General features: G+C 40.9%; 1 protein-coding gene and 1 long non-coding RNA gene across 6 annotated transcripts in view; one reads left to right on the top strand and one right to left on the bottom strand.

The window, feature by feature from the left end:
• The window catches only part of tbl1xr1a (TBL1X/Y related 1a), a 145456-nt gene extending 121829 nt beyond the window's left edge, over positions 1-23627 (bottom strand). For 3 of the 5 annotated variants that reach the window (XM_069896953.1, XM_069896951.1, XM_069896950.1), the window contains exon 1: positions 23280-23625. The gene's annotated coding sequence lies outside the window, so the exon portion shown is untranslated. Of the gene's footprint in view, positions 1-12734; positions 13348-23279 lie in introns of those variants that run through there. The other 2 variants (XM_069896952.1, XM_069896954.1) reach the window with 2 other exon arrangements.
• Positions 1187-14340, top strand: LOC138742483 (uncharacterized). Its single transcript, XR_011344204.1, has 3 exons — positions 1187-1765; positions 8627-8817; positions 14275-14340. It is a non-coding gene; the product is annotated as an uncharacterized lncRNA (long non-coding RNA).
• Positions 23628-27558: the final 3931 nt, after the last annotated feature.

Consider the following 27558-nt stretch of genomic DNA (forward strand, 5'->3'; position numbering starts at 1 on the left):
CGTTATCAGGGCCCCACATGGGCAAGTTGGGTGATAAATTTTTTCAACATGTGATGTCATGTCGGCGTCACACAAAAGTTTGGTTAATGGATCATTTTGGTAACGGGAACTTTTGGATAAGGGGAAACGTACTGTATTGCATTTAAAAGGCATTTGGTCAAGTACTTGACTAGGAAAGGCATAGAGGAAAGTGGTAGTAATGTAAGCAAATGAAATTAGCTTCGACAGGCAGCATGCATGAAGTGACCCATAAGAAGTTGTTGTGCTGTATTTAGAATTTATTGTCAGGAAACGTAGTTTTTCAGTATCATCACAGTGCAAACATTTCTATAAACCACATTTCAAAATAAATAAGAGTGGAAGAAAAGGAAAAAGACAAAGTTTGGTAGTGTCTGTAGTTCATTGTTCATTCAGAAATCTGATGGCAGAGGGGAAGCTGACTTTGTGCTACTGAATGCTAGTCTTCAGGCTCCTGTACCTTTTTCAGGATGGTAGCAGAGAGAAAAGGGCATGCCCTGGGTGCTGGGCATCCTTGAGGATAGAGGCTGCTTCTTAAGACTCTTATAGATGATCTTGATGGAGTGAAGGCTGGTGCCTGTGATGTTGCAAGCTAAGTTAACAATCCTCTGGTGTTAACTCTGAACTACACAACATTAAGACTTCTTTAATGTGTCTTTTGGAGTAGGTTTGGGGGGGGGGGGGGTGAGGGAGCTGGGATGAACTGGGGAAGAATGAAAGAGTTAAATCTGCCTGCGGTCATCATAGGTTTTTCTCTTTGTGATTCAGACAAGTTAAGACTAACCAAGACTAGTTAAGATCAAAGTAGCATCACATCAGCATGACACACGGACTGATGTCACAAACATGTTTCTATGCTCATTTGCAGCATACCACACAATACAATTTGAAGGGTGGCAACAAGCATGCTGCAGTTCTCTCATCCAGGTTGATTTCTAAGCAAATCATCCCTGTAGGACATAAAAGATGCTGTATGATCCAAACTTCCTGCCATAATTAGTTCAAATGATATTGCTAGTTCAGCTAATTTAAGCATCATTTAAAGGGGACAAATAATAACAAGGAAATAATGTGTTTTAAAAGAGGCCAAAAATACAGTAACTGGCAATCACTGTCAGTTGTATAAACAATAATAAAGAAAGACCAGGCAACCTGTAACATTGATCAGGATTTCAATGACACAGCCTATATTTATTTCCCATGATACCCATCCATCCAGACTTAGGTTTTCCAGATGCAGAGTCAAATGAATTAAGCTTCTCTACCAGAGACATCATACCAGACAAAGAGGGTACCAAGAATCAACTGGACCTTATGTCCTCTGGCCTTCATCATAATGCCCTTTGACAATTCACTGGAAGTCAAAAGCTTCTGTGTTAAGTACAAAATTCCAGAGGAAAAAAAAGTTGGATAAGAGGGCATTGACAAATAGAGGCTAGATGTAACAAAACCATGATCACCGACTTGAGCAGCAGAACTGCGACACCAAATGAATAGGCTGCCATTTCATATGCTGATATGTACTTTGGGTACTGGAAATGTATGTGGTCGAAAATATTCAATCAGACCAGGTCAGAGTGCAGGTCAAAGACAACAAACAACAAAAATGGACTAGCCAAAGCAAATCACCTGAATTTGCTGCATTCACAGCTGGACAGATACAGTGCCCAAAGAGAAAGCAAGTTGCTGTTCTCCAACCTTATGTTGGGGTTGCAGGAGACCAAAAAACAAACAGGTCAGAGCAGAGGTGAGATGTAGAATTAATATGATAAGCAACTGAAAGTTCAGGATTGCCCTTTCAGGCCAAATGCAGTTATTCTGCAGTCACCCATTTGCACTTTCCTCCATTTTTTTTTTAATTTACATGGATGCTAATTATTTTTGGCATTTTCTACTTTACATCATTGTTAGTTTTTCTTAATTTTTTTGACATAATGGAAGATATGTTTATTGTCTAGTGCCTCTGGCACCAAGGGCAATATTGGAGAAATTAAAATCTCTCCCTACAACTACCCTCCTGTTTTTGCAACTTTCCTTATCTGGCCCTTCACCAGTGGATATTGGGAGGACAAATATATTCAAGACAAATTCCTTTCAACCAACTTTGAGTTCTTTACTAAAACAACAAAAAGTGAAATTAGAGAGGAAATGTGTTCTTGGAAAGAAACAGATCAAGGAGAAGAAAATACAAGAATTTTTTCATCTCTCCATCCCTCCAGAGATAAGTGTTTACCAGAGTTTGGTTAAAAAAATTGTTCTTTCGAATATAATTAATGAAACAGATTTGCAAATGCAAGTCTGTCAACAAAATTTCTTAAAGTAGCAAGGACTGGGAGAGCACTATGGTGTAGCAAATAGATTCATTCTAACCTTGTTCTCCTAGTGACTGGGTTTATCCTGTGTTCACAGTTCAAAGTTCGGACTTATTGTCAGAGTACAAACTTGACATCACATACAGCCCTGCGATTCTTATTCCTGCTGACCAGGCAGCATTTCTACTTATTGTTAGTGCAAAAAAAACTACTCAAGAAAAATTGCCTATACAAAAAGGAGAAATCTAAAAGAAAAGTGCAAACAAACTGACTGTGCAATACAGAAAATACATATTCATTAACAAATAATGTGCAAAGTAAGCGTCCTTAATTGATTCTCTGATTGAGTTGGTTGTTGAGGAGTCTGATGGTGGAGAGGGAGCAACTATTCCTGAACCTGTTACGAGTCTTGTGGCACCTAGACCTCTTTCCTGATGGCAGTAGAGCAGCGATTCTCAATCTTTTTCTTTCCACCCACATATCACTTGAAGTAATCCCTATGCCATAAGTGCTCTGTAATTAGTAATGGATTGGTTAAGGTGGTATGTGAGTGAGAAGGAAAGGTTGAGAATCACTGCTCTAGACCGAATTGGTACTGAAATATTTTGCTTGAGGAAAAATTGTCATTGGCCCATTAATTTTGGAGTTATGAAACAGTGCACACAATGAATCAATTAGGTGCAATTAAAAGAGTGGTTTTCAAACTTTTTATTTCCATCCACATATCACCTTGAGCAGTCCCTTACTAATCACAGAACACTTATGACATAGGGAATACTTAAAGTGGTATGTGAGTGGAAAGAAAAAGGTTGAGAACCACTGCAATAGAGAGAATAGAGAATGTCCTGGGTGGTATGGATCCTTGATGATTGCTGCTGCTCTCCGACAACATCGTTCCATGTAGATTTTCTCAATAGTAGGGATAGTGTGATGTACTGGGCTACAATGACCACAACTTCTGCAGGATTTATGTTCAGAGGTATTGGTGCCCCCCTACTATGCCATTAGGCAGCTGGTCAGCACACTTTTCATTGTACATCTGTAGAGGTTTGCCAAGGTTCTTGATGTTATACCAAACCTCTACAAATTCCTGAGAAAGTAGAGGTGCTGACATGCTTTCTTCCACAACCAGTTCCTTGGTTTTGGTGATATTGTGAGTGAGGTTGTTGTCAGTACACCATTCAGCCATTTTTAATCTCCTTCCTGTCTGCTGACTTATCACTTCCTTTTATCTAACCCATTACCATGGCATTGTCTGCAAATTTGGAGATGGTGTTATTGTTGTACCGAACCACAGAGTCAGATGTAAAGTGAGTAGAGCAGGGGGCTAAGAATGCATCCCTGTGGTGCTCCGGCACTGATGGAGATTGTGGAGTTGTTCTAACCAATCCTCACTGATTGTGGTCTGGAGATGAGGAAATCCAGAATCAAATTACACACCAGGGTATTGAGGCCCAGGTCTTGAAGTTTGCTGATCAGTTTTGAGGGGGTGACTCTAATTGATAAAGAGCATCCAGATACATGCGTCTCAGACTTCAGAGTGTTTCAGGGCTTTGTGTAGAGCCAATGAGATGGCATCTACCATAGACCTATTGCTGCAGTAGGCAAATTTGAACAGATCCATGTCGCTGCTCAGACAGGAACTGATATTCTTCAACACCAGCCTCTCAAAACACTTTTGTTGAAAACTTTATTTAAAATTTTAAATGTACAATATATAACCCCCCTTACCCCCAAAAAAAGAGGAAAAAATGGAGATTTAACATCAAAAATACCGTAAACCACCACAACAAGCTTCAGGGAATTCAAAATTTTAAACCCATAGGAGATCGATACTTTAGTAAAAAAAGATAATTATCAAGGAAATTATACGTTATTTTTTCCAAAGGAATATATGACCTCAATTCCATATGCCACCTCTGCAAACTCAAATCAATCTCATTTTTCCAAGTAACAGCTATACATTTCCTTGCTACCACCATTGCCAACCTTAAAAATGGAATTTGATACTTAGTCAACCTCAAAATTAAACTCAACCTTTTAACATTACCTAATAAAAACAATATTGGGTTCATTGGTAAATGAATCCTTAAAATTCCTTAAGCCGTCTCCAAAAAGTTTAACCTTATCACATAACCAACTTGAATGTAAAAAATAGCCTACTTCTTTAAAAACATCTAAAGCATAAATCTGAAGAACTTAAATTGTATTTCTTTAATTTATGAGGAGCTAAGTACAATTGATGCAAAATTATAATGAACTAACCTATATCAAACATTAATAAGCCTCTCAAAACACTTCATTACTGTGGATGTAAGTGCCATTGGTTGGTAGTCATTTAGGCACTCTTCTTGGGCCCAGGTATAATTGAGGCCTTTTTGAAACAGGTAGGTACCACTCCCTACCAAAGATGTTGAATGCATTGACAAGTTGGTCAGCACAGGTTTTCACCACTCATCCGGGCACTCCATTCAGATCAGATGTTTTCCTTGGATTCAGTCCTGAAGATCTCCTACTGCACCATATTTGTTTTTGTAGCAGCTTATGTCATATGCCACAGCTGTTGGGTATCCTTCATCCAGCATCTCCATTTCACCCGGGAGATGCATTTTCTTAGGTCATACCTGCTCCTTGTGCAGTGTTCTGGATCTCTTGACTTAAATGCCTGTAGTCTGGCTCTCAGCAAGTTCAGGATTTCATTGTTCATTCAGGGCTCTGGTTAGGGAAGACCATAAACAATTTTGTAGGGACACACTCGCCCACAGCTGTTTTAATTAAGTCTGTAATGACCCTGTTGTAATCATTCAGATTCTCAGCTGTTCCCTCGTTTATTCCCACATTCCAAAGATTTACTGGTTGACCAATTATTTAACAACTGTATATTGCCACTAGTGTAACTGTGGCAGGAGAACTAGACTTCCCTGTCTCCATCGCAACTGGTCTCAAGAGGATTCTCACTCTAGGACATGTAAAATATCTTCCCTTTTCAGTATATATGGCTCCACCATGGTTGGAGCCCTCATTCACACACCTATTTTCCACACTTCTGTCCTCATCCCACCTCACACCAGACAAAACAGGCATCAACTTCCCTTGGTCCTTATCTTTTATCCTATCAGCCTCTGCACCAAGCGCATCATTCAACATTTCCACCAATAACAACATGATCCAACCAGTCAGAACCCTATTGCCTTTGTTTTCCACAGGGACCACTTTTTCCATGACTCTTTTTCACTCAACCCTTCCTACCCATCCTTCTTGGTCCCCAGGTACTTCCCCTTCTATCTGTATGAAATACAAAACCTATCCTTACACCCCTCCCTTACCATCTAAGGACCCAAAAAGACCTTCCTGGTGATGCCAAGACTTGCATTCAAACTCTTCCAACCTCATTTATTTAATTCTAAGTTCTTGATATGGCCTCGCCTCCACAAATAAGGCAACCACTTTTTCAAATAATGCTTTTTGAATTACTGCACCCTGTCTGCACTGGCCAACTGGAGCCTATGGTTGCAAGGAATTTCAACTCTCCTCCCCATAGCTATAAAGACCTGTCTCTGCCTTCTCCATTACCAGGTTGAGGCCAAATGTAAGCTAGAGGAACAGCACCTCATATTCTGCCTAAATAATCTGCAATCCAATGGCACAAAAATTGAATTTATCTATTTCATTTACCACCCACACCCTTGGATCATGTTCATCTCCTCCTTCTGATTCATCCAGGTCCATGCATGCCGACCTAAACACACCCCTTCTTTCCCAACCCTCCAGCACTCTGTTACTCATTTTCTTTCCTCTCCCACATATGGATCCATCAGCCCATTACCGACACACTAAGCCAACCGGTTTCCCTGTCCCCTCCTCCTACTGTTCCCAACTGCTTACCATCTGGCCCACTCTCCCTTACTTATCAAATTCCATTCATCATCAGCCCCTGTTTAGAATGGCTGACCTAGACTCATGTCAGGCTGTTGTTAACTGACTACAGTTCAGCATTCAAAACATTTCACCAGCAAAATTTATGACCAAGCTAAAGGACCCGGGTCTTTGTTCTTCCCTCTGCAACTGGATCCTCAACTTCCTCATTGCCAATCAATGCAGATCAGCAACATCAGTTCCTCCTACTGCTCATCAGTACAGGGGATACATACCTAGTTCCCTGCTCTATTTCTTGTCGACCCATGACTGTGCAGACAAATTCAGCTGCAACTCATTCTATAAATTTGCTGACATCACCATTGTTGGCCAATGACTGGAAATGTCAGAATACAGAATGGAGATGGAGAACCTGGATGGGTGGTGCCAGAACAACAATGTTACAAAGACCCAGGAGCTTATTGTTGATTTTCAGAAGGAGATGCTGAAGGACCACACATCTGTTTGCCTTGGTGGAAAGGAAATGGCTAGAGTCAGGACCTTCAAGCTCCTGGGACTCCACAGTTCAGAGGCATTCATTGGTGTATCTTGAAGAAGATACATCAATGCTTCTATTTTCTAAGGAGTCAGAAGATATTAGGCATGTTGCCAGATAATGTCTGCAGGTCCACTGTGAAAAATAGCTGGTTGTATCACAGCTTGATTTAGTAATTTAAGTGCCTAGGAACGCAGAAGGAAACATAAATTATCAAGTCCACCACAGGTTCTGATCTCCCAATCATTTCAGGCATGTGAGGTGCTGCCTCAGGAAGGCAATCAACATAATTTAGGACTCCCACCTCCTTGGTCACAACCTCTTCTCACTGCTACCTTTGGGCAGAAGCTACAAAAGCCTGAAAACCAGTACCTCGAGATTCAACAATAATTTATTTCCAACAGTTATCAAAAATCTTGAACACAAACCATTTGAAGTCTATGAGAACAGAAAAGGACCACCTGAACAATTCTGTCCTTTTTTTTAATATTTATTGTCTCTCTACCTTATGTATTTATTGTCTCTTTTAATTTAATTAATTTAATATTGTAGTTTTTCTTTACAAGTACCTGTTCAGCTGAAGCAAGGAACTGTGGTATATATGTACATTGTACAAAATATATAACAATAAAATCTTTATCCTTATTATGGAAGTGAGCAATCATTTTAAGACTACATTTAGGAGATCTACAAAAATAATAACTGTCCAAAAATAGTAATGTCTCTGACTGGAAATGTACATACTAGAACATGCTACCATTTCTTCCTGCTTTCACACCTGGCTATCTTCCCCAGCCAATGGAAAAGTTTGGCTGCTAGGTATTATAATCAACATTTGCAAAATGTGAGTTCACAGTTCATACACTGCTGCCATGCAGAGCAGAATTGATCATCGGCATAGAAGTACAACTTAAATTGGCATTCAAATTACCATGCCTCCATAGAATCTTTTTTAACCCATTTTCAGATTCTGTCATATGGGAAGCGAATTGTTTTTAACTGAAGATGAGGTTGGAAAACTAAATGTGAGAAATACATCTCCAGGTTAATCGCCATTGGCATTCTATTCTTATCAATGTGAGAAATCAGTTTTTACAGCACGGAAACAGGCCATTTGGATCACCAATAGGCACTCATTCACGTGGTCAGCAAGTACCTGTTCAGCTGAAGCAAGGAACTGTGGTATATATGTACATTGTACAAAATATATAACAATAAAATCTTTATCCTTATTATGGAAGTGAGCAATAGGCACTCATTCACATTATTCCACCTTCCAGCATTTGACCCATTGCCTTTTATTGCCTAGGAAATCGAGTGCTTAAATTACTCTGCCTAACTACATTGCTGTTACTCACCCATTTCGAGGTATAAAAGGGTCCCCCTCAGATCCCCTCTAAATTTTGATGAGGAGAAAAGTTTATTGCAGTTTATCTTACCTACAGTACACCCTTCATAATCCTCACCACCCCCATTCCAAGGAAATCAGCTATAGCCATTCCAGTCTTTCCTCACAACTGAAACACTCTGTCCCAGGGAATATCCTTGCAAATCTACCCTGTATACTCTCCAACACAATCACAGCTTTCCTATAGTGTCATGTCCAGAAATGTATGCAGTACTACAGCTTACGACTGCCAATGTTTTATAAACTTGGAGTATAATATCCCTGCTCTTGCATTTCATGCCCTGACTAATGGAGGCTGGTATCCCATATGCCTTCTTCAGCATGTTAGTCAGTTATCATCTGACTGTACACACACACACACCCAGACGAAACACAATTTCTCCAGACTATGGTTCCAACACACACATCAATCACAAAGTTGCATCAAGATATAATTTTAAATCTATAAATATTTTTGGAATATTTGCTCTATTGCAGGATACAGTGTTATTCAATCTCACAGCCTTCAGGAAGAAGCCTGGCAACATGATTTTGATGCTCCTATATCTCCATCTTAAAAGTAGTGGGTCAAAGACACTGTGCACTGAATGGAAAAGGTCCTCAATAATTCTTTGAGCCCTATTCCAGCAATGCTATCAGTAAACGTCATCAATAGAGGAAAGGGATATGTAAGTAATCTTCTCTACTATTTCGACGATCCTGTGTACTGACTTTCAGTCCAATGCTTTGGAACGACTATACCACACAATGACACAGCCAGACAGGAAACTCAATTGTTCTCCTCTGAATGGTTGTCAAGATGAGGGCCAGTACCCTTGACCTTCTCAACCTCCTTAGGAAATTTGGGTGCTGCAGCACCTTCCTGACTAATGAGGAGACATTGCAGTGCAAGATAGGTCATCCTTTATATACACACAAGGAACTTTGTACTCTCCACTCTCTGCATGACAGAGAGTGGTTGGCCCTCATCCTCTTGAAGTCAACAATCATCCCCTTTGTCTTGTCCATGATGAGACTCAAGTTGTTCTCACCCCAGTATATGGGCCCCCAACCTCCTCACTGTAAGATAACGTTGTTGCCGATGAAGCCAACTACAATTGTATCATCTGCAAACTTGATGATTCTGTTTGAACTGAGTCTAGCAGTGCAGTTATGAGTCAGTGTACAGTGGCGGGCTGAGCACACATCCCTGAGCTGCACCAGTCCAGTGTGATGAGACTAGAGATTTTGTTGCCAACGCAGACTGTGCTTCCGGCTTCAAGGATCTTTAGATTTGAATGCCCAAAAACTTGTTTCCTGAAAACTCCATGGAACCTTGCCATTCATGGACTGTATCTTAATTTCATTAGTTCTCCCAAAATGTACAACTTCACATTTATCAGGATTAAATACCATCTGTAATTTCACTATCAGATAACTTATCATTTTATTGTGCCATATTACCCTCCACATTGTCAACAATTCCACCAATCTTTATGCTATCTGCAAACTCAACTCAACTCTATGGTGAACATCCAAATCATTCACATTTAATGCAAACACCAAGAGCCCAGTGCAAATCCCTGTGGAACACTGCTAATCAAGCATTCAATTACCCCACCCCAAAAAAAACACTACCATCCCTTCTGTTAGCAATTGACAAAATTTTGCACCAGAATTGCCAACTTGACCTGGATTCCATGGGCCTTAACTTTTGGATCAGTCTCCCAGGTATGATCCCAGTTAAATACCTTACTGTTAACCCACATCTATTGCACTGCCCTAATAAATACACTTCACTAAGACTTCAAAAATGCAAAAAGATTGGTCAGACAAGATCTGTCCTTAAAAGTCATGCTATCTCAGATTGCTGTCTTTCCAAATAATCACTAATAACGTCCCTCAGATTTTATTCCAACGTCACCACACAATGTTAGGTTCTCAGGATTATAATTGCCAGTCTTTTTCCTGCTGCCTTCTTGAAAAAAGGGGAACTACCATTGTCCTCCAGTTGTGTGTGGATACTAATGATTTAAAAATCTCAGCTAAAGCCAAAGCAATCTCCTCTATTGCCTCCCATAGTAGCCTGAGATAAATTTAATCCATCCCTAGGGATTTGTCTACCTTAAAGCCCACAAAAGTATTGAGTATCTATGGAGATTTGCAGAAGAATTCCACCTTCCTTTTTGATGAATTCTTCAACCAATATCCGCTTCCTTCATGAATATAGATATATTTAGGTCCTCTCTCCATCTTCTTGATCCATGCACAGATTGGGCCCTACTTTTTTCCTGGTTATTTTTTGTACTTAATATACTTAAAAACCTTTTCCTTAATCCTATCAGACACTGATATTTCATGACCCCCCCCCCCCCACCTCTTTGCCTTCCCAATTTCCATTTTTAGCATCACTTGTGCTTTAGTCAGGCCTCCATCTTTAACTATCCACACCCACTAATAGGCTTCCTTTTTAGGTACTTGTAATGCATACATGAACATAACCTTAAATCTCATTGTTTTCTCCTTTGACTGCTTCCCACTATGCAAATGAAAATTTACCTGCAAATAGATACTCCCAATCTATCTTTGCCAGGTCCTATCTTACTTTAACAAAAGTGGCCATCCCTTCCAATTTAAGTTTTTTTTAATTTTACATCATTTTAACATTAAGAAATTAATTATGCTGTGGTATTTGCATTGTACTGAACAAGACAAAACCATTTTAAAAAATCCAGATGAGAAGTTTAGGAACATGAGATCAGAAATAACCCACAATCCCAGTGAAACAATGAAAATGAAACAACATCTCTTTTTAACTTTAATCACAAATCAAAGAGATGCAGGATTGTGCTTGGAATCAAAAGAATACTGCATCATTGAATATTTTTGGTACACATTAAAACAAGACATTCCGTTGGAGTTTAAAGATTTTAATCAAAAAGGGACACCCTTGCCAACATTCCACTTTCAATGGATCTCTCCAAAATCCAGGTCAACTAGTTTTAAATGTTGGTGTTCACTGAAGTGAAATTATTGAGTCAGAATAAGAGCAACCTACACAGATCAACTGTCAACTTCCTGCAAAGTTAACCTAATATACATTGGCCTGTCTGGCAGTGGGCCTTTACATGCACAAATACTATGACATGCAGATACAGGAACAAGATCTTTGCATGAAGCTGCTGAGGAGGTGGGGTGGGTGGGGGGGGGGGGGGGTGGAAACGCACCCAACTTGGATTACAAATTTTTTGTCATACATCTTGTATGACAAAATCCTAACTTGCACCAAAATCCTTACTTGCTGCAGCCAAACGGATATTTCATTAAAAACTATAATAATGTAAAAATTTTGCATTAAAAATGAATACAAAAGATCCAGATAATAAAGAAACCAACTATCTCCCTCTGGTTTAGCAAATTGACATTTCTAGCTGAATGCTTCAGAATTTCAAAAACTATTAAAGACAAATTACTTTTAAATTAACAGTAATAAAATCAAAACACTGAAAACACTGTTTTAAAACTTTTAAATAAACCAAGATGGCTATTGTGGTCACATGACTATTGTGGTCACATGACTCTATTCAAGCAACAGGTGCAGCGTGATAAAGGTTTCACAGACACAGTCTGAAGTACAACTGTTGATGAACTGCCACAGCTCTGTGGACTTGTCATGAAGTCCAGTGCGACTGTAATGAAGACAGAAAAAGACATCAACAAAGCTCTGGCTTTATATTGAAATCTCAAAGATAGTGACTTTCACTGGCAGAAATGCCAGCAGTTCTGCATCGACCCTGCATTTATCTTTAAAGGGAAACCCACTTCAAAATATAACATATGCTTTAACACAGTAAAATAGAATAATCCAGAAGAAATTTCATGCCTCTCTTAATTTTAAAAAATACAGATAAATTATATCCAAGATGACAAAGAAATCCATCCAAGCAATACACAGAATTGGCACAAGAGTAATGAAACTAAACAGATGTTAAAAGGTGGAGGAGTAAACAGATCTACAGAATGGCAACAAATGAAAGTGAAATTAGCTATTATTTGTTTTAATAGACTATACCAGTGGTTCTCAACTTTTTCTTTCCATTCACGTACCACTTTAAGTAATTCCCTATGCCGTAGGTGCTCTGTGATTAGTAAGGGATTGCTTAAGGTGGTATGTGGATGGAAAGAAAAAGTTTCAAAACCACTCTTTTAATCGTACCTAATTGAACTAAATGGGTCAATGACAATTTTTCTCAAGCAAAATATTTCAGTAACAATTGGGTCTCGAGCGTTGACTCTCAACCTTCCCTTCTCACTCACATACCACCTTAAGCAATCCCTTACTAATCACAGAGCACTTATAGGATTGGGATTACTTAAAGTGGTATGTGAGTGGAAAGATAAAGGTTGAGAACCACTGGACTATATTGACATCAATTTTCGAGAAAGAGATAAAAACTTAATTGTCACACTATACAAGGCCAGTTGCCAGATCATACATGAAATTCATATTCTAAATATTTCCAAAGGAGAGAAGGATTAAAATGATAATGAAATGAATTTATTGTCATATACATTGAACAGTGTACATGTGCACTGAAACACTTACTTGTTGTAGCCAAACAGGCATTTGTGAAGAAAGATTAAACTTAACTGAATTTTTTAAAAATACAAAAGATAGTTCATTTGATTTTGATCACTTGAATTTCCAAACCAGGCTGTGATGCAAGCAATCAATATATTTTCCATAGTGAACCTGTAGAAATTTGATCGAGTATGTGACGACATGTCAATTCCCTCAAACTCCATAGAAAGTGTTGGTGTGCCTTCTTCCCATTTGCCTTGATGTGCTGACTCCATGTAAGGTCTTCTGAAATATGGACTCCCAGGAACTTTAAGGTTCTGATCCGCTCAATTTTTATCCTATCACTGCAGACAGGTACGTGGTCCCTTCGCCTCTCCTCCGTAAAATCAACAATAAGCTCCTTGGTCTTGGTGGCATCAAGAGCAAGATTGTTGATCTGCCTCTAGAATCATCAAATGTTGTTCTTGTTGGCAAAATGGATATATTTGACCATCTTATTTCTTTCCAATATCACTTACAGAGCGTGTAATAAAAACGATGCATGATGAGAGAAATTCACATCTAATCTCATATTTAAAATTATTAAATCCAGCGTAATCTATCCACACCAATTTTCTGCACACAATTATGAAATGGTTCCCTTACACAAAATTATCCTCAACTATTGAGCCACTTAGCAACTATGATTAAAAAACATTATAATGCCTGTGATGTCACAGCAGCTGCCATATGACATCATTAAATTTAACTACTTCTCAGAACAGTGGCAAGGAATTGAAAGCAATTTTATTAAAGATGTTGAATGTGTGTATTGAGAATGACATTTTGACTTATTCCCTTCAGGAATTTTTTTTTCTAACCCTACACAATATTAAAATGAAAAGTCACCAGAGCCTCAAATGCATTTTAATTTACATACAATATTCTTTTAAAATTTTAGTCATAATAGTTCAAAGTTAGTAGATGGCTGAAACTTAAAAGCTGTTTCAATTTAAAACATTTTTAAAGCATTTTAAGTAAAGATTTTGAACTCACTTTAAGATTTGCCAAAGAAAACCCAGGGTGGTTCAATGGAACTAGATTAAGATGTCAAGATTTAGAAACAGGATTTCACAGGGATTTGAAATGGGCCATTAGTATTTACAATCTATGTACAGTAACACCCCTGGTATCGAGAATTCAAGCAACCAGAAACCTCAAGCTACGGGCAAAAAGAAAATTCAGGAAAATAAATTTTAAAAATTTAAAATAAATAAAAAAATAATATGTAAAAAGTTTAAAATTGTAGAAGTAAACGTTCTCTGAAGAAACACATAAATCTTTGGTGAAGATGGGAGTTAATATTCAGTCAGCAGAGGGCCTTGGCCATGCTTTACTCATAGCAGTTTAAATAAAGTTGTGTGAAACAGCATCGCTCAAGATGAAGAGCTGGTTGATCCCTCTCGCCATTGGGGTGACTCTCATTCCTGCTTAGTAGGAATGTGCCCCAGTCAGAGGCTTTATCTGTAAAATTGGGGGGGGCGGGGGGTTCAATTATCTATAATATTACTGTTCTTTCTTTCAGGCAGTTCCATTGAGGGGGAGGAACCTGTAGATGCAGCAACAGTTAAATGTTTTCAAAGAATGTGATTGAAAATAAAGTAAAATGCTTTAAGATTTATTTATTCATGCAAGTGAAGTTTGTTCAGTGCAAGTACAGAATAATATTTTTGTCTTTTAAACAGCTTATTCTTAATGCAGGTGTATTGGTTGGGCATTGAAGAGCAAGTCTCAAGCAACTGGAAAATATACTTAGCCAGCATCAATCCCAAAAGGTCTCAGTTACCGGGGGTTTTAATGTAAATTTTATGGAGTCAGATTTTCAAAAAAAATTATTGCAGATTACATAAATTGTCACAATTCCAAAGAAATTTTAAATTTAATTTTTTTTAAAATTTAGACATACAGTACAGTAACAGGCCACAAGCCCATGCTACCCAATCACACCCGATTTGACCTACACCCCCAGTACATTTTTGAATGGTGGGACGAATCCAGAGCTCCCAGGGAAATCCCAAGCACAAATGGGGAGAATGTACAAACTCCTTACAAACAGTGCGGGATTCGAACCCTTGTCCCGATCGCTGGCTCTATAAAGCCATCTGTAAAGGCATTCTGTAACCGCTACGCCAACCATGCTAATGTGGAAAAGGGTAATAAAAGGAGATCTTCATGTAGTGGAACAGAATAATAAGTGGCAATGACACTTAATGTGAGAAGTTAAACCAAGTAAAATAAATGGTTCTATCAAATAACACAAGAGGCTGATCTTGAAGGTATTGGTGGAATGTTTACTGAAACCTATAGCACAGCTTACTACATAAATTACATAAATGCAATGCTAACAATTTGGATCCATTAAAAGAGGTTCCAAGTCAGGAGATAATAAACAATATTTGCAACTATATTTTCTTTACTGTCACAATTTGGGAAACCAAATCGCAATATGGTTAACAGGAAATACAGAAAAAAAGTAACAGAAATATTTACCTTAAAGAATCAGAAGACAATTAGGAACTTGGGATTGGTAATGCGAAGCAGTGGATTCTGGGGAGTTATCAATGCACTAAGAACAAAGTAATTCTGAAGAGGAACTAAAAGGGAAGGCATGGGAGAAGGAGGGAGGAGATAAAGCTGCACTGAATGGATGAAGAGAGGAATTAATGCCATTGAAAGGGAAGTCTTTCTTTTTCATGCCTTGTGCATTCTGCACTCCACTCTCATCTATTTATTTGTCTCTTGCTAATATCTGGTAAGTAATGCACTAAACTCATACTACTCCTCAGTGCTTAATGGTTAATTCTGTGTATTGAACAGACCATTTGTCCCAAAGGTTCCAGTGCAGTAATGAGCAGGTAACTAACTAGAAGTATGTGGAGAAAGGGGACTGAGGTAAGAGCAAAATTTGTCCAATGCCTCCATCTCTTGACTTAGAATTGTGATGTAGCACTGTTTTCTTCCATTAAACACCATTACACAAGCCCTTAAAATGTTGATGGTTGTCTGATTAACATTCATTAATATTGCACAAATATCATGGGTAATTCCACATGCACCCATAATTTAGCCACTTGAAAACCTAATGAAGAAGAACAGTATTTAGGATTGCTATCACCTGGTCAAGCAATGCACCTGGGTAGCTCTCCCTGCCATCATCTTGTTAGCAACCTGTGCATCATTTTTTTTTAGTATCAATTGCTTCAGCAAATGCATCACAACTACTTCTACTGGTGGTGCATCATCTTTAATACTTATTTAACTTTAATATCTTACCTCACAACCCTTCATTTTAACCAGCTATTAAATGTAAAGTGGCTCCATTCACACTGGTATGTTCAACAGAGCTCTGCAATAACTAGAATTAAGAGCTTGTGTGCATACAGTTCATTTAACGTAGTATGTGATAGGGAACTTATCAAACAAATCTGAAATGAAGACACAGGAATAGATGACAACTGACGACTAACAGTTTGTTTGGAGTTCGATTTTCTTGAAGTGAAAAAAGTGAAACTAGCTAAGACGGTAGGTTATAAGGTGGAGGGAGATTGAAATAAATTCCAGAACTGAATCATGCCTTTGGATGTTTGTGAATGCCTGTCACTTAGATATTCAATTTAAACAGAAACTTTGACAACTATTGCGCATGGGAGCTTTACATGCTGCTGAGAGGCCTTTCAGACAGCGAAGCCTGCTCTCCGCACAAGAAAACCCTTGTGCTGCAGTACACTGCACTCAGCCTAAATTCACTGGAAGCCAGCCTCCCAAAAGGAAGAATTCACTTCAAATCATGCGGTAAATATTCAATTTAAACAGAAACTTTGACAACTATTGAGCATGGGAGCTTTACAGGCTGCTGAGGCCTTTCGGACAGCGAAGCCTGCTCTCCACACAAGAAAACCCTTGTGCTGCAGTACACTGCACTCAGCCTAAATTCACTGGAAGCCAGCCTCCCAAAAGGAAGAATTCAATTCAAATCATGCTGTAATGATGAAGGGAGGCAACTAACAAACTCCGATGGTTGTGGTCAGCAGAAAATTTGAACCAATATGCCAATTTTTCCCCCTCCAGTTTCAGCATAATCCATTGTACACCTGTAACTCGGGTTTCCTCATGAAATGTGATTTTGAACTGTAATGAATTTGGTTATTCCTGATGTATTTATTTACAAGTTTAATCCAATGTGCTTGGATGCATTTGAAACTAACATTCCTGATATTTCATGCAATATTAAGTTAGATTCAGCTCTGAATCTACTTTTAATATAGATTCTAGATAGTTTGCTCCAATATCATTTGCACCCACAAAATGAAATTTCCTAAAGCATAAGCATCTGCAAATATATCAATAGATTAAATATCTGATCTGAATACAGTATTGGGTCCTCCAAAATGCTATGCTCTTAATCTAGATCCCAACATAACTACAAGCAGAACAAAATCTCTCATCTAACCACTTGAACAAAAATAATTGCAAGAATCTCAAATGAAATCATTGCTTCCTGTTGGGCACTCAAGAATACTAGAGCTTTTTAATGTATGTACAAGACAGAACACAGAACAACATACACACAATACAGCTGAGATCACACACAGTGCATCTTGGCAAATCTGATGACAACATTTGCATTCACAGTTAACCTAGTAGGAGTTGCTATTCAATATTACACACATTCTCCCTTTCTCAGCTTCCTTCCATATAGATCTATGCACAGTTCAGCAACAAAAACAGGCTGATGACAAAGAAAGCTCCTTCTCCCCCGAGAAATAGGCCCATTGCATAGCCACAGTTGAGTTGAGCAGGATCCTATCCAGGGTGAACCCACAAAAGCCAATGGGACTTGGCAATATATCCAGCTGGGTACTAAACTGTGCTGAGATCTTCAACACATCAATGAAGCAGTCCATCATCTCCATGGGTTTCAAGGCACCATCCTTTATCCTGGTACCAAAGAGGGCAACAGTAACAAGATCTTCACAATTCACAATTATGAAATGCTTTGAGGATCTGGTGATGAAACGTTCTCAAAGCGTACCACCTAGGGGGACACTGAACCCATTTCAATTCATTTACAAATGACACCATTTAACCGACGATGCTGTAGCCTCGTCCCTTCAATTAGTCCTGACCCACCTGGAGAATGACTCATATGCTGTTCATGGAATTTAGCTCAATATTACTTTAACACAATCGTTCCCCAAAGGCAGATGGAGAAGTTGTCCTTGCTGGGACTCAACTGTAACTGGATTTTGAACTTCATAATGGAAAGACTGCAGTCTGTCTGGGTTGGCAGCAAAACATCAAGCACCTCAGTGCTGTGTGCTCAGTCCACTCCTGCTCATTCTACTGACCCACAAATGCATTGCCAGATCCAGATCCAACAATGTCATCAAGTTTGCAGATGTCAAAACAGTAAGTGACTCCATCAGCAACAACGAGTAAAAATACAGAGGTTAAAAATCGAGTGAAATGGTGTGACTGGACAACCAGTCTCAACGTGGACAATACAAAGGAGATGACCAGGGACGAGCACCAAATTCCTCCGAGTCCATTTAAGAAGTGATCTATTATGGACACATAACATCTCCATTTGTCAGGAAGGTGCAACAGCAACTCCATTTCCTTAGAAGGCTGAGGCGGGCAAGTCTACTGGCTGCCATTCCGTCAACTTTCTACACGAGCTCCATCGAGAGCATCCTAGCCGGGTGCACCACAGTGTCGCGTGGTTGCTGGAGAGCATCGCATCAAAGGTCAATCCACAAGACCATAACCACCACAGAGAGGATCACTGGGATCACACTTCCCCCATCGAGGGGATTTACTGGAATCATTTGCCCCTCACAAAATCAAGGAGAATCCCTACCACACCGCACACAGCCTATTCCAGATACTCCTATCAGGAAAAAGATGTAGAAGAATCAGAGTAAGAACCACCAGGCTGAGGAACAGCATCTTCCCATGGGCAGTGACCACTAAAACAACTCTCCACGACACTACTATTAATTAATAATATTACTTTAATATGTTCCTATGTAGTGTGAACATCCTGTACACAACAAAGCTGATGTGTGTGCGCGCACGCACACTGGAGAATACGATTTTGTCAGGTTCTACTAATACAATAGAATGACAAATAAACTTGAACTTGGTAACTGCATGACATAAGTATGCCAGAAAAAGCCCCTACCCTCTCCTCTCCTCTCTCCCCACACTCCCCCCGCCCCTCCCCACCCAACCTAAGGGCAAAAATAGTGAATAGGAAAATAGGAAAGGAGAAACATTTCAGGAGAATTTGGGAAGGAACTTGAAGAGTCCACTATTGGAGTTTTCCCATGGTAGAAAAATGATCTAACTGACTGCTCAAAGCTTGGAACCTGGTAAGAAATGTTATCATCCAATGCAATACCCTCTGTGCCATCTCCAATGTCAAAAAAATTCAGAAGCCATCAGGACACATCATCCAATCCAATACAGTAGCAGATTCACAACTTTTTTTTTTAAATTGAATTGCTTCTTGTCATGTGTACCGAAATGCAAGGAAAAGCTTTGTTTTGTGTGCTATTCAGGAAAATCAATGCAGATATAACAGAAATGTTTCAAAAGCCACTTTCACAGTGGCACTTGAACGTAGCAATTATCTGACAATATACCGGTTCACCTGCCAGTATAAAAGTTCTCAAACTGGTGGAGGGGGGTGCGGGGGTCCAAATCAACCCAGGAATCAACCGCCTATGGAGGGTGTATCATTGCCGATCCTTTCAAGTCGGCATACCGGGTCGCCAAATGCGAACGGGCAACCCAATATGCCTAGTCCCATTAGTAACACGATGATGATGTCCTTGTGTGCATGTGACCACGTGGTGAGGAGTTGAGAGGAAGGGAGCAGAGGTAGCACCAAAAGATCTTTAGAGTGTTTAATTATAGTTAAAAATTTATAGTAAAAAAATGGTCTAACTGAGGGGACCGGGAGGAGCAGGAGATCCTCTCCCGAAGGGCTGAGGAGGAGACCTCACAGTGGATAATGGGCCCTATTAAACGACAGCCCGTTATAGGAGAGAATCACCTCCAGGCTCAGGGACATGGGGTTTGGCAGTCTCCATAGGAAGTTTCTTCAGGTTGTTGATCACAGCAGTAGGAATGGGAGGGACCAGCTGGACTGGCCATACTACAACCTCTCCTACTGGATCTAGAGCGCCAGCAAGTCAGAAAACCCTATGTCCCAGTGAGAGGACTCCCGGAGACTCACTGGTGCCTTCGGCCAGTTTGGGACTGGACAAGGAGACCAATGCCTCCAGGACATCATCTGCCCTCAGGACCTCAACTGGTCCCAGCCCCTCAACTGTTGCTGTACCACAGCCAGGCAAGAACTGCTTACACATCTGTCCAATTTTTCTAATGCATTTTCTGAGTGCCTGCCCATGAAGTAAGTGCCTTCTTTTTAATTCCCCATGTGATCCATTGCTCTCCAAGAACCGAGGGGAGGAGGTCACCACCGGGATCTGAGGATTGCTCCAGGATATCAAAACAGATAACCTGGAGCATGACTGCCTGTATTAGGAGAGGCAGGCAGACCAGGAGGAGAGGATGTTGCAAGCCCACCAGGAGGCAGAAACGGGAGGCTGATCGGCACAAGTGCCAGCAACACGCCCAGATTGTCACGGGATGATTTCCAACATCCACCAGAAGATGCAGGCCCAGTTGAGCTTGATGAGGCACATGATCTCTGCGCTTGGCACTCCTCCACCTTTCTCCTTCCAGCCTCCACTATTTTCCCCGTCCCAATGGACCACCCCATTTATCATCCTTCCCCCATAACACCAAATTCATCCACTGCAGTGAGAGGGGAGAAAATTTGGCTGTCTGAGGCAGATGACTCTTTTAATCTTCCTGTTTCCTCCTCACTTCTGTTATTCAACAAAGACACCTAGTTGTTGAAAGTCTTTTGATAGTTGCTGTTCATTGTATATTTGTTAATAAATGATAACTGTACATAGTTTTGTTAATTGTTGATAATTGACAATAGTTTTATTTCCTCGATAACTTAAAATGTGTTAAATCTTTATTCAGAACCTCAAATTTGTTGTTCTACCTCATTTACAAATTTATGTTGCACAATTTTTTTTAAATGTGCAATAAACTTTTACTTAAAATTTCACTTAAAAGCCCAAGTTGTTTGCTTAATGCTTTCACAAAATAGGCATAAGTCTCACGTATAGCCTGGTGACCCCACACTGTTGCACCCCAACAAGGAACTCTATCTGACGCAGGGAGATCTGCTTCCTCACTCATCCACTCTTCCAAGAAGTGTTCCTTGTTAATCTCACATATGTTATGCAGGACACAACAGGCAATAACAATGGCAAACATAAAAGCGGTACTAATATCAAGTCGTTTGGCCAGGCACCTCCAACGATCTTTGAGACGAGCAAAAGCATTCTCCACAACTATCCACGTGGAGCTCAGCTGATAGTTGAATTTTCACCTGCGTTGATCAAGCGCACGGTGGTGCGTGAACCCCTTCATCAGCCAATTCCTGAGTGGGTAGGCAGGGTCCCTAACCATGTGCAGGGATTTCCACTCCATTAACATTCTTGGATACCTGGGAGTAGAGTAATGCAGATGTATATGTCTCTCATACAATCTGACAGCACTGAGGGGCATATTGACCAACCTCAAATGGGAAGATACCCTCCTGCATCCTCAACCTTTTTGTCAATGGTTGAGTTGGCTAGAACTTGAGTATCATGGGTATGACCAGGCCAACCTATATACAACTCTATGAAGCTAGAACCACAAAAGCACAATACATTGATTGATATATGGAAAGCATCCTGAAAAGGTGAAGTTACTGGAGTGGGATGGGTCCATGAGTATGTTGGGAGCTTTATGGAGTGAGCAGGAAGTATAGGGATCAAAGGAAAAATTTTCAAAGTACAAACTATGGTAAGAGAAATAATAGTCAACAAAATAGGCTAATTTCAACAACTTGGTTATCTAACCAGTGAATTTATCACAATCCCAAACCCCTACACCAGCATTAAACAGCCACTAAACATACAATTGCAAGGACTATTTGCGCCTCTCACCAATTAAGTCAGCGTGTTCACTCTGCGAGCTGCAGAAGCAGTGAAGTCCTGTTTACTTGTTAGGAATGGTCTCCACTCAGATTATCATTAATGAAGCCGTTTAGCATAAAATGGGCCCATAACCCATAATTGCAAGTCACAGCATTTTAGCTCCCTAATACAATTGATTAAATCTCAGCAAGATACTGGAGAGATAATGAAAAATGAACTTGGTTGAAGGTGGAAAAGTTCTACTGAACCTACAGAAAGATTAAATTTTTCCCATATTACGTTCAATTCTGATTCTACCAATTTCCACATAAAGTGCAACAGTACAATCCAAGCATCTGCAGACTTTGCTGTTTAATTCCACTTGTACAGTATCTTAATGTAACCAATACAGGAAACTACACCAATTCACATACAGCACTGAGCAACAAGACAATTCACCAAGAGAAAAATAATCATTCTGCAATCCTACATTATATTTCATAAGTTTAAAATAGATGGGGCAGTGCAATACAAAGCCAAAATGCTGGTATTTTGTCTCATAACATTTTTTTAAATGGACAAAATTTTTGCAATCAACTGAATTCGCCACATTACAGTATCGATTTAACCCAGGAACTCTCTGAAGTCATGATGAGTTCTGGACATACTTTAAGACTGCGTAAAAGATCACATTACATTGGAGAGTCACCAATTTTATATTCACTCACGTGTACGACTTTCTTTGATCAGAAACTCCATTTATAACCCAATGCATGTTTGTCAAAATTCAAAGATGAACCAAACCAAATCTGGCACACATTTAATTTCACGGAACACTTCTAACTGCTGCAATTGAACAGGAATAAATGTATAATGCTGCAGTTTTACAGGGCAACAATTTGCAGATTAGGCAAAAATGAACTGAGGGCTGTGGGTGGGATTGCTAATAATTATATCTCGAATTTGCAAGACCAAAAGCGTTTTAAACAAGTTTTTTTTCATGATCAGCAGTTCTTTGCCTAGCCACAGCATTAACACATTTTGGAGATGCCTGGCCTCACCAAGCTCCTTCTGAATGCAGGGATGGATGGCACGGGTCCCTCCACTGAGCACAGCCTGCTCATTTCAACTGGAGGCCAGACCCTCCGCCGTTGTTCACAACTGCATGTGGATTTCAGCTTCTTTCCAGCGCTTCCCCTCCCCCCAACCAACACGAGTGCGGGGCCCACACCGCGCTTCTCCAACCCCTGCAGCCGGATCGGCATGTCCCCCCCCCCCCCTGCTTCAACCCCACAACCTTGCTCCAGCAGTAATGGATCGATTTCGAGGGTTGGGGAGGAAGGAGACACCGAGCCCCCCTCCCCCTCCTACTGCCGGGCCTAGTGAGACAGGCCCCGTCCTTCCGCCGATTCTCCACCCCGCCGTCCGCTGGAGGCGACCGCCCTCGGCCCTCTCCCTCCCTCCCTCCCTCACTCACCGTGCGGGCCCGGGGGTCTGGTCCTGCGGGCGGCTCGTCGCTCTCTTGTTGCTCCTTCCCTCCCCCCCCCCCCCCAACCCCCACCCTCTCGAGGCCGTGGGCTCTCCTCCTCCTCCAGACGGGGAGAGTGCCAGGGTCTGGACGTGATCCGCGCTGGCTGTCAGTGGTGCAAGGGTCTCTCGGTTTAGGGCGGCCGATCTGAATGGAGGGGGGGGGGGGGGGGGGTATTTCTCTCTCTCTCTCTCTTCTCTCGGGCTTTGCCGAGCAGAATGTCAGGCTGAACACAGCCAAATGTTCCTTGCCATCCAGCGTCTGCCTTCCCTCCCTGCCAGCCGCTGTGACCCGACCCGCGCAAATGGCTCACTCGCTGCAACTGAGCTCTATTGTACGAGACAGGGAGGAGGGCCAAGCAGCCACCCTCACCCCTGCTCGCCAGACGACCCCCAGCACCAAAAATCAGGGGGGGGATCATTTCCCCTTCAACTTCTTCTTCACAAGGTTGTTGCTTAAAAAGGGAACTGCTCTCCTGGCGGTTGGTTCACATTTTTAGAAGGTGACTTGAGTTTCCACTTGAAGTAAAGAGAGGGAGCCTCCTTCAAGACAGAGGAAATCCTCCCTTGACAACTTCAGTATGGATAGAGCTTACAAAGGGACGAGAAGACGAAATCCAGGAAGAGTGATGTTAATGAACTTTAACAAGTTCCCTGGGGCCGAACATCATCTCTCAACTCTGTAAAGTGAAGGGGTCCAGTTTTGGTGCCCAACAGTTCCCTCAGGGGAAAGAGGATCAACTGGCTCCCACTCCAGTTTCGGTGGGTTCTGAGCTATTGGATGAGGATAAAACTGCAGACTCCTTCCAGGTGCGCAACAGGAGGCGCCTGGTGGGTTCGTTCTTTTCTGTTGCTTTGTGCAAGGCCTCAGATCGTTCCGAATGCATGGAGCCATGGTTTTCAAAACCATCCCAAAGGCCATGGGCCAGGGATTCCTTGGAATCCGTGGATATGCTGCATTGCTTCAAAGAGGATTTGAGCAGTCTTGAATCTTTTTCTCCATCTGCCTGATAATCTCTTCAATTGATTACACTAATTCAGGCTCAGTCACCAAATGGTGCAAGATTTGTTAATTTTAACTGTATTAACTTTACAAGGCTACAATTCATTATAATTTTCCATATTTTCTCTCATATGGGAAGAAGTATATCATGTAAAAGTCAAACCCCCCCCCAATCTTTGGCCCAGAAAATCTGGTATTTCACATGTAAAAGTTGACTCCACTATCACCCAGGCCCAGATCTCCACTCACTGGAACTTCCGACACCCCGACTGCACACTCTCACCTAGGCTCCAGCCACCCGCCCATCAGAGCTCTCAACCCCCCAACCTCAGACTCTCGCCTGGGCCCTGACCACCCGCCCATTCAAGCTACAACACCCCAACTGCCCTCCCATCTGAGCTTCTGACACCGCAGCTGCCCTCCCATTAGAGCTCCTGATGCCCTGACCACAGACCTAAGTCTTGGTCAGCCCCCCCCCACCCCTCATCCAAGCTCCTGATGTCCCAGTCATCCTTCCATCCGAACTCTCGTCTCCCTGACTGCAGAATTTTGCCTAGCCCCCAGCCGCCCGCCCATCTGACCTCCCAACACCCCAAATGACACAGGTACTTACTGCAGTCAAAAGTAATAAGCATGTTTTAGTCGATCCCCTAAATTTTACCCTATGAATTGGTCCACAAAATTTGACTATCACATGCACATACATGGTATCTTTTCCTTTAATTGACTGCTATTTGTGTGGAAACTAGCTTGGGATCAGGTCTTGCTTGGCTCTAATAACCATTTGAAATAGAAGATTGGAAACACTCACTTATCGTCCACTATGTGGTTTTGTAAGATCAAGATTCAACTTCCCTTTATTGTTATGTAATAGTATAGAACATATTAATTACAGAAAATTTCCTTCTGCCTGCTGTAAGGCAGACAAAGAGCCACTATTAATGTTGCCCAGCACCCCTTACAGTAAGAAAGAAAAAGAAGTAAAAGAGACTCCCTTCAGGGTCACCGAGTATCCGTGGTTTTGCCTCCAGCACTCCTGAAACCTCTGTAGCTGCACACACTCCTGTTCGATCCATCGGCAACCCGAGCTCCAGATCAAACCTCCAACAAGATCAGAAAGCCTTCAGCGCCCAAGGCCTCTGTTACATTTGGACCTAAATTTGAGTTTAAGTTAATACAAAGGAATAATTAGAAAAAAAAGGAAAACATCATTCTGCTCGATACTTTACCATTTCTTAGCTTCCATTAACAATCTCAGGAATAGTATAACCTTATATAGATACATATACTATTCCGATCTCCTTTTCATTCCTAAGTGGCAAATTTTACACTAACCCTAATTGGTTTTAAGGCACCATGATGAATACAGGAGTGTGGGCTCCTCTACCGGCATCACCTACGGCTCCTAGAACGCTTCCACCAGCGTTGTCTCCGCTCCATCCTCAAAATTCATTGGAGCGACTTCATCCCTAACATCGAAGTACTCGAGATGGCAGAGGCCGACAGCATCGAGTCCACGCTGCTGAAGATCCAGCTGCGCTGGGTGGGTCACGTCTCCAGAATGGAGGGCCATCGCCTTCCCAAGATCGTGTTATATGGCGAGCTCTCCACTGGCCACCGTGACAGACGTGCACCAAAGAAGAGGTACAAGGACTGCCTAAAGAAATCTCTTGGTGCCTGCCACATTGACCACCGCCAGTGGGCTGATCTCGCCTCAAACCGTGCATCTTGGCGCCTCACAGTTCGGCGGGCAGCAACCTCCTTTGAAGAAGACCGCAGAGCCCACCTCACTGACAAAAGACAAAGGAGGAAAAACCCAACACCCAACCCCAACCCACCAATTTTCCCCTGCAACCGCTGCAACCGTGTCTGCCTGACCCGCATCGGACTTGTCAGCCACAATCAAGCCTGCAGCTGACGTGGACTTTTACCCCCTCCATAAATCTTCGTCCGCGAAGCCAAGCCAAAGATGAATACAGTTGTTCACTGGGTTAATCATTGCTGCGGTGTGGTGGTGGGTCATTGCGACTGGCAAAATTCAGCTAGAATTCTTATTTAACTAGTTTTCAATATGCTGCTGTTTGTGTGGAAATTAGGTGAGTTATATTGTCTATTATGTCCCCAGAGGTGAATAGTTTCCCAATATTCATTTACTGCTTACTGAGGAGTAATAATTATTTGGAAAGATACTTGACAATGTAGAATCATTTGTCATGAGCCACATCTTCAAAACAAAAGGGGTAAAAGGGATAATAAATGGATTACACGAGGACTATGAGTTGTCTGAAAATTGCACGTTCAGAAGAATATTTATTTTCAGTGGAACTTAAATTGCAAGATTAGATTGGATAAATGAACTTTTTGGGGTTTTGGGTTAAGTGGTATTAATTAAAATAATGAGAGGTAATCACATTTTGTTAAATATGAAAAAATATTTTTCCTGGTTGGGGTATCTTCGACCAGGACATGCTGTTGAAAATTAGATCCAGGTTTTTTCATAAATAAGGTTAGGAACCATTCCGAGACACATGGAGCAGAAGAAATTTGGAGCTCCCTTCTGCAGATTGGTGTGACATCAGTTATTTGTTTTAACTTTGAGAATTATATATCTTTGATAATCAAAAGTACTGAGGGATGTACAGCAAATATCTATACCTTAAATAATTCTCCATGAGTTGCTCCACAACATATTTTGCTTAAATAATCCAATTTTAATTAAAACACCAGTGAGTAGTGATAGCTTGCTAACATCAAGTGATGTGTTTCCAGATCTAGGCAAAATAGGACCATTTGAAAAATATTTGAACTTGTGTAGTAAACTTGATTGCATCATTGTTTCTGAATGCCAGCAATTCCATTAAAATTAAACCTGACAGAAACTAAATTAGAAAGAAAGAAGTCACTTCCTGTCTACTGGAATCTCTTTTTCAAGGTCAATAGTGTGCACTTCTGTTTTGCTATTGCCTACAAAATCTAGGCATTCATCTATTGGATCTGGTACCACACTGGTTAATTTGGCTCAGTTATTAACATCTGATCTATCAGGCTACATGTTAATGAGATATTTCAGTCCTTTCTGTGATTAATATTGAGCTATTGTATTTCTAATCTTTTAACTTGCTTTCTGCTTCTTTGATAGTTTGATTACATTTGTACAATAAGGTAAATAAAACCTTATTTGTGAATTCAAAATAGATACATTTTTGTTTGATCTGCCTTTGTGATG

The sequence above is a fragment of the Narcine bancroftii genome, chromosome 9 (genome assembly GCF_036971445.1).
Source record: "Narcine bancroftii isolate sNarBan1 chromosome 9, sNarBan1.hap1, whole genome shotgun sequence".
NCBI classification, from domain to species: Eukaryota; Metazoa; Chordata; class Chondrichthyes; order Torpediniformes; family Narcinidae; genus Narcine; species Narcine bancroftii.